This window comes from Etheostoma spectabile, chromosome 9 (assembly GCF_008692095.1).
Source record: "Etheostoma spectabile isolate EspeVRDwgs_2016 chromosome 9, UIUC_Espe_1.0, whole genome shotgun sequence".
Classification (NCBI taxonomy): Eukaryota; Metazoa; Chordata; class Actinopteri; order Perciformes; family Percidae; genus Etheostoma; species Etheostoma spectabile.
Genome location: NC_045741.1, coordinates 457,073 through 464,186, shown reverse-complemented (window position 1 = coordinate 464,186; position 7,114 = coordinate 457,073). Strand labels below are relative to the sequence as shown.

The 7,114-nt window shown below is 41.1% G+C and overlaps 1 protein-coding gene and 2 long non-coding RNA genes across 3 annotated transcripts in view; 2 read left to right on the top strand and 1 right to left on the bottom strand.

Annotated features, from left to right (window-relative positions):
- The window catches only part of podn (podocan), a gene marked incomplete at its 5' end in the record, with an annotated part of 115,756 nt that overhangs the window by 103,034 nt on the left and 5,608 nt on the right, over nucleotides 1–7,114 (top strand).
- Nucleotides 1,520–7,114, bottom strand: part of LOC116695309 (uncharacterized) — a 10,356-nt gene continuing 4,761 nt past the window's right edge. Inside the window, exons 2-3 of the long non-coding RNA XR_004333419.1 lie at nucleotides 3,931–3,933; nucleotides 1,520–1,531 (exon numbers count right to left, since the gene is read on the bottom strand). This is a non-coding gene — a long non-coding RNA (uncharacterized LOC116695309). The remainder of the gene's footprint in view (nucleotides 1,532–3,930; nucleotides 3,934–7,114) is intronic.
- On the top strand, nucleotides 4,045–5,334 carry LOC116695311 (uncharacterized). The gene is made up of 3 exons (XR_004333421.1): nucleotides 4,045–4,151; nucleotides 4,206–4,211; nucleotides 5,292–5,334. It is a non-coding gene; the product is annotated as an uncharacterized LOC116695311 (long non-coding RNA).

Sequence of the window (7,114 nt, the reverse complement as noted above, 5' to 3'; positions counted from 1 at the left end):
CCCATGGCCAGAATATCATAGTTAATAAAAATGCAGCACAGTTAAGATACAGACGCCGTGTGTATCCGCCCTTCGACCCGTGCTAGACCCGTTCATAATGATCAGCCGTCTATCTGGGAGTAGCGTCCATCACACTCCCTCTCCAGTTATAAATAGCCTATGTGACAATAAAATTTGTTTTGGTTAAAATCAACAAATAATCGTGAGAATAATTGCGATCAAAATTTTGATCAAAATAATCGTGATTATCATTTTGGCCATAATCGTGCAGCCCTAGGTTGTAACTTCATCTCCCGCGGGAAGTATATCCTTAGTTGTGCTTTTAGACAAGGGAGCTGATGTTCAGTTCCCACTTAAGGTCCTGGGAGATGGTGGAGCTCAGGAAGCCAAAGGACTCCACAATGTTGACTGTGGAGTCACCCAGATTGATGGGGGTGGGTGGGGCTGTGTCCTTCCTAAAGTCCACAACCATCCTGGATCCTGACTTAGGTTCCTGAGGAATCCAGGTGCCGGAGGATGAAATGAAGAGCTATGTTGACATCTACAGACCTGTTGCAAATTGTAGGGGGTCCAGGAGTGGGTCGGTGAGGGTTTTTAGGTGAGCCAGAACAAGGTGCTCAAAAGACTTCATAACCACAGAAGTCAGGGCCACGGGTCTGTAGTCATTTAGTCCTGTGATCCTTGTTTTCTTGGGACCGGGATGATGGTGGAGGACTTGAAGCAGGCTGGTCTCCAGTGAAGTGTTAAAGATGTCTGTGAACACCAGAGACAGTTTCCCAGTGCAGCGTGGATGACTGCGTGATAAGCATTGCTGACTGTTATGTAACAGTGATCCAAAATATTTCCCTCTCTGGTTGGACATTTAATAAACTTTATTTGGGTAGTTCGTGACTGAGGTTACCTTTGTTGAAGTCACTGAGGACATAAACAAGGGAATCTATGTTATTCCGTTTCACACACCTAATCGGGTCAGCAAGCGTACGCTGGGCCTCCTGCATGTTGGCCTGCGGTAGAATGTAAACGCTGACCAGGATGAATAAAGCAAATTTTCAGGGGGAGTAACAGGGTAAGCAGTTGATAAAGTTTTCCAAATCAGGAGAACAGCTGTTTTGAATCACTGTTATGTCATTGCACCAGCCACAGTTGAGAAACAGATACCCCCACCTAAGATGGCAACAAGATCTTGGTTGCAGCTGTCGCCGTGGTCCTGCTGCACTCCCTGCTACACCCCACTATGCTCTGTGATGCCCTGCTGCGTCCTGCTGAACCCTGCTGCATCCTTCTACGTTCACCTATGCTCTGCTATGTGTTGGAGCTAAATCCTGCTCCATTCTCAGGGTTCAGTCAATTAGTAGTCAAAATCTCAGATGTTGATGTGTGAATCCTTGTTATTACATAGGATATCCTGAGACAAAGTTACCTGGATCAAGCTCACAGCTCTCCCCTTCCTTTGTCTGCCTCTTTGGCTCTTGGACCCCTAGTCTTATCCACAAAGGGTGGGGTCTCTAGACCAAAGTGATGTGTCTGTGTGCTTATTCGATATCTTTCAGTTGGAATGTGACTGAAAGTTTATGACCCTCAGTTCAGGACTTGCAGAGCAAAAGAATAGTGGCTGTAAAAGTGGGACTGGAACCAGATTCAGGATGGTCCCTAAACATCAATTCTACTTCTGACACATTTAGAAGAGACTGGATTCTAATGGAATGTACCAGATCATCTTATGTTATAGAACAGAGTATTGCAAAACAACTTAATGCAACAAACGACCAAAAACAAACTAAATACATACAACAACAAACTTAATGCATAACCAACATGTCTTCATTTATGTTGAAATAATGCTTTTACCTTTTATCTTGAATGTATAATGCAAATCACACACAATGTTTAAGCACATATAACATTTTAAATTCCAACATATGCTACCCTAAACCCTTTAATTCCTTGCAGTGCCCTGCTATGACATGAAGTATGACAACTACCATTTGTAGCCACTGTTCCATTATCTTTTTTGTGACTATTATTGCCACTGTGCATCACACCCCAAACAGGCACCGTCAGACACCGCCTACCAAGAGCCTGGGTCTGTCCGAGGTTTCTTCGTAAAAGGGATCTTTTCCTCACCACTGTCACACTAATTGCTTGCTCTTGGGGGAATTACTAGAATTGTTGAGGCTTTGTAAATTACAGTGTGGTCTAGACCTACTTTATCTGTAGTGTCTCAAACCTTTTTTTTTATTTGATACAATAAATACAATTGAATACATTCCGAATTTCTTGGTTTGTGCCACTGCCCTCTAGTTCAAAACTGGGGGAATCACCGGGAGGTTGAGTTGGGAGTAATGTGCTGATTGGAACAACACAGTGGTTGTATAACACTAGTCCACGCGCACAGTGCAACTGTGCAGCTCCACAGGGGTACTTTGGTCCCACCTGTATCAAGAGAAACTGAAACAAAATACTTATTCTTTTCTGGTCAGTTTGCTTTATATTGATTTAATTATTGTAAAAAAAATAAATAACTTTAATTATTAATAATTTTTAATAGTTGTTTATTATAGTAGTGAAATTGTACTCAAATTGTAATTATTTTCATGGTGTTGAATGAAGAACAACAACTGGTAAACACAGCAGTGATGCAAAAACCAACACAAACAATCTCGTTTATTATTTCAGTTATAACACAGCAGCTGTGGCTCAGTGGTAGAGTGGTTGCCAATTGGAAGGTTGGTGGTTCAATCCATGGTCTCATGTCAAAGTGTCCTTGGGCCAGACGCTGAACCTTGAGTTGCCCCTGATCCTGCCATTGCCTTGGCCACAGTGTATGAATGTGTGTGAATGGTTATGGAAAAGACAATAACAACAGTCCATTTACTTTTAGTTTTAACATGTCTAAATTTAACCACATGTGGAAAAAAAATACAACGTGAGGTCATTAAATGTCTGCCATCTGTTGATCAGTCTAACTAAACTCTATAAAGAAAATCTATTAGTTTCAAAGAAGAGTGGAGCATTTATTTTCTAAAATCCAATTTTTCAAAATAACTCAAAACAAGGTCAGGAAAACACTACAAACCAAACTTGCAGATGGTTGTAGTCTGTAGCCAGCCATACAATAGGTTGATATGGAGCAGCGGGGTGACTTCTAGCTTTCATGGGTTGGTGATAAGACACTGTGCTGCTATGATGCAGCAGCTCAATGGTGGTCAAATCACTTGGATGAAAAGTAAAACAAAATACTTGTTTTTTTCTTTTCAATTTGCTTTATTTTAATTATAAAATAACGCTATTTAAGGAAAAAATAAAGCATATCATATATAATTTCGCGGACTTTTGTTTTAAAAAGGGATCTTAATCTTTAACAGAAAGGTCGACCTCCTTAGAAATCCTTTCCATGATTTTGTCTGTTGGGGGAAACAGCTCTAGGTCTAGTGTCCCCGTTTTAAGTTTTACAAAAATAAAAACATGACGTGTTTTGGAGGTAAATCCGCTTCTGAGCTGAAAATGTCCCCGGATTTTGTCTGAGAAATCTAGTCACCTTATACAAAGCTCTTAATGGGCAAGTACCATTGTATCTTAAAGAGGTCATAGTACCTTACTGTCCCACTAGAGCGCCGCTTCCACAATGAAGAGTTACTTGTGGTTCCCAGAGTCTCTAAAAGTAGAATGGGATTTAGCTATCAGGCTCCTCTGCTGTGGAACCAACTAATTAAACTTAAAACTTTCCTCTTTGATAAAGCTTATAGTTACGGAGTGAGGAGTGGCAGAGTTTGCCTAGACTGGTGGAGGAGGGTGTATACTTTCAGACATGTATCCCCTTCTCTGCTTCTCTTCATTGTCAGATTCATCACCAACCCTTATGAAGCTGGCCCAGGTTTGCATTGGACCAGTTCTTAGTTATGCTGTTATAATTTTAGACTGTTGGGGGACTTCCTTTCCTTTGAAACTAAGGCATGGGTTCGGACAGATATTTATAAATTGTGGTTCGGGTCGGACTCGGTCACATCAGCGTGATAAGGCATTTGTTGTAAAATGGGTGGCTCCTTTAAGAAAGCTTAGTGCGTGTGGGTGTGTGTGGTATATGGCCAGAAGAGATATACAGAAAGAGGAAGCAGACGTGTTGTAGATGCAAACGGAGCAGAGTTGGTGGAGTAAGTTTAAGTTTTGTACACAGTAGGGTGATCCCAGTATCCGGCTGAAACGAGTATCCGGTACGGACAAAGCACTTTTGCCGAGTACAAGTATATCCGAGTAATATGAGTCAATATCCGTGCTCGGATTGAATACAACTCCTCAACTGGCCGCGCAGCGTTCTGTGATAGTCACAGCGCCCCCCTCCCCCTACAAACCCGCTTGGATCAATCACGCACACACAGAACATGGAGAAATGCGCTCCCTCGGCCTCTCTCTCTCTCTCTCTCTCTCTCTCTCTCTCTCCCGCTCTCGCTCCTGCTCCGTCAGGCAGGCAGTCAATCGGGTCTGTGGATCTGTTCCAACGTTTAGGGTTTCTTCAGCTTCAGGTTTGTTTTTAACTTCGGTTTGTGGTCCTTACATAGTAACCAGTAGATTTCTGGTGAACGTGGGGTTTGTAGTCCTTACATAGTAACCAGTAGATTTCTGGTGAACGTGGGTTTCAGACATGCTGCTTGGTTTAAATGCAACTCCCGTTGTGTCTCTGCCATCGGAGATTTTTTATTTTACTGTCAGCTGCCCCCCGCCCCCTCTCTCTCTGTGTCTCTCTCTTACTCATACACACACACACACACACACACACACACATATACCTGGTGTGGAAATTAAAAAATTAAAAAGAACCCAAAAAAAATCACACTGATCATAAAAAATTAAAGTTAAAAAAAGAAAGTTATATTGAGTATGAAAACTTTTGTTCATTACATTTACTTCATAATTGCAACCGCTGTGTTGTATTCATTGTTGCAAAACGTTCTGTATATAGTTTGTTTGTTACCATACAACACCATTGATCTGAAGCTTGATGCTGTCATGTAAATAGTTTTCAAATCAGCAATAATATAACAATTTTGATCAACTCATATCAATTGCATGCTTAAATAACATACCGTTAAAGCCCCGCACATTTCAAGACAACCCGACCCACTTCCGGGTTAAATCTGACCACTTCCGGTTTAGGCCCCGCCCAGTCAGAGTACGGATCCGGATACAGATAATTCATGTGGTAAACAGATACAGATAATGCTGTACTCGCTCATCCCTAGTACACAGTGTGTGCGGTGTCCGAGTTAAACCCCAGACTTGCTCACCAGAAACAGGATTTTAACCGGCCCTGGAGGTAACGAGTCTCCCCTTGGTTTTTCCTGGATTTCAAGATAAGACGTGTTGTCATCAGTGGACAAAAGATTGAATTCGGTTTATAGTCTTAACCGCTACTTCTAAACATCTGTGGTCGATTGAGCATATTTCAATCAATATCTAAGAACTGTTGAGAGATACTACCTAATTTTTAGTTTTTTTCTCTTTTAATAGTGGAAGAATAAGGTATTATGTTCTTGAAGGTACAATTCTAGTTTCTCCCATAATGTAGCATATGAAATGTCTAAGGAAGTATTTGTCTCTAAAACAAAATTGTATTTGGGCTAAAATGAACTCTATGAATTTATAATCTGACAACAGAAGAAAGTTAAGTCTCCATGCTCTATTTAAGAGGGGGCGATATGACAGGTCTAACTCAAATAGGAAAGCACTGTGGTCAAATCTGACAGTGCTGTCATAACAGCAGGCCTTAACCTTAGGCAACAGTCTATTATCCAGTAGGAAATAATCTATCCGGGTATAGGTGTGGTGTACATGAGACAAAAAAAGTAAGCTCTAGTGTGGGGTACTTAAACCTCAAACATCTGAAAGGGTTAAGGGCTAATTCACCAAAATTACAGGGTTGGTGAGGAGCTCTCCAACGACAGTGATGTATTTCCCATTAGGATTACTAATCCCTTCCTGAGTTTGAAATGGGATTGCTTTGTTTATTAAAATGGCCGTCCCTCTAGCTTTGGCATCAAATTTGGAATATTATACCTGGACAACCCAGTTTCACTTGAGGCTAGTGATGTTCGCGTTGCAAGGGTGGGTTTCTTGTAAAAACACCATGTCCACTTTAAGTTGTTGCCAATGAGTTAAAACCCTTTTGATTTTGACTGTATTGTTAACCCCTTTGACATTCCAGGATATAAATTTAGTATGATTGTCACTTACCTTATTGGGTTGACCTGCCCTGATAGTCTAAGAAAAGGAGTGTAAGGAAGATATGCAAAGCAAATTTGGTAGTGTTGGCTCCAACAGTAGCCAAAATCCTAAAAAAAAGGTAAATTAGCAGATACATACACATTGTAAACCCTAATCCCTATGGATAGGTTGCAAGATAAAGAAAACAAACCCCCAACCAGTGTTTGCTCCAGCAAATGTCAGTTTTACAAAAAAATTCTTGAGCGTCATAAAAATTGGATAAATACAAAATTTCAAAGAGGGTTATAATACTGGGGTAAGCAAACGTGGTAAAATTACAATCAGGCATCTTTTAAGTCAAAAAGATGTTGACCACCAGATGTTACCCAACTGTCCTTGAACATAAAACCTTTATACGATAGGCTTACGTAAGCCTATAGAAGTTTAACATAAACAAGACTTGAGTGGTGATAATAACCACAACAACCTTAGGGACACTATCTGTAGACCAAACAAGACAGCAACACTAACCAGACAGTCCTGTATAAAACAGGGAACACAGGGCCCAGCTGGAAGCGGGAAGTTAAGTTGCAACTCTATAAGGAATTTTGACAGTGGTCTAGTGGCAGTGTTTGTTTGTGCTTCCACACTGCATGAGCATGACTGCTCCCTGAGTTCTTGTTTCTCAGAGGCTTCCTAAGGATGGCGGGCATAAGTCCAGTCCTTTAGTCTCTCTTTGGGTTGGACCATGGTCCTTGGAGCACTTCTGAATCCTTCCTGATCTGAAGTGGCTCTTCCTTCACACTGGGTTACTCTGGCATACCTTTGCGTGAAGAGTAGGCAAGCTCCATGATCTGCCTGTTCAAAAATAGCAGTTAAAACCTCTTATGATACACTTGAAAATATATGATTTTCT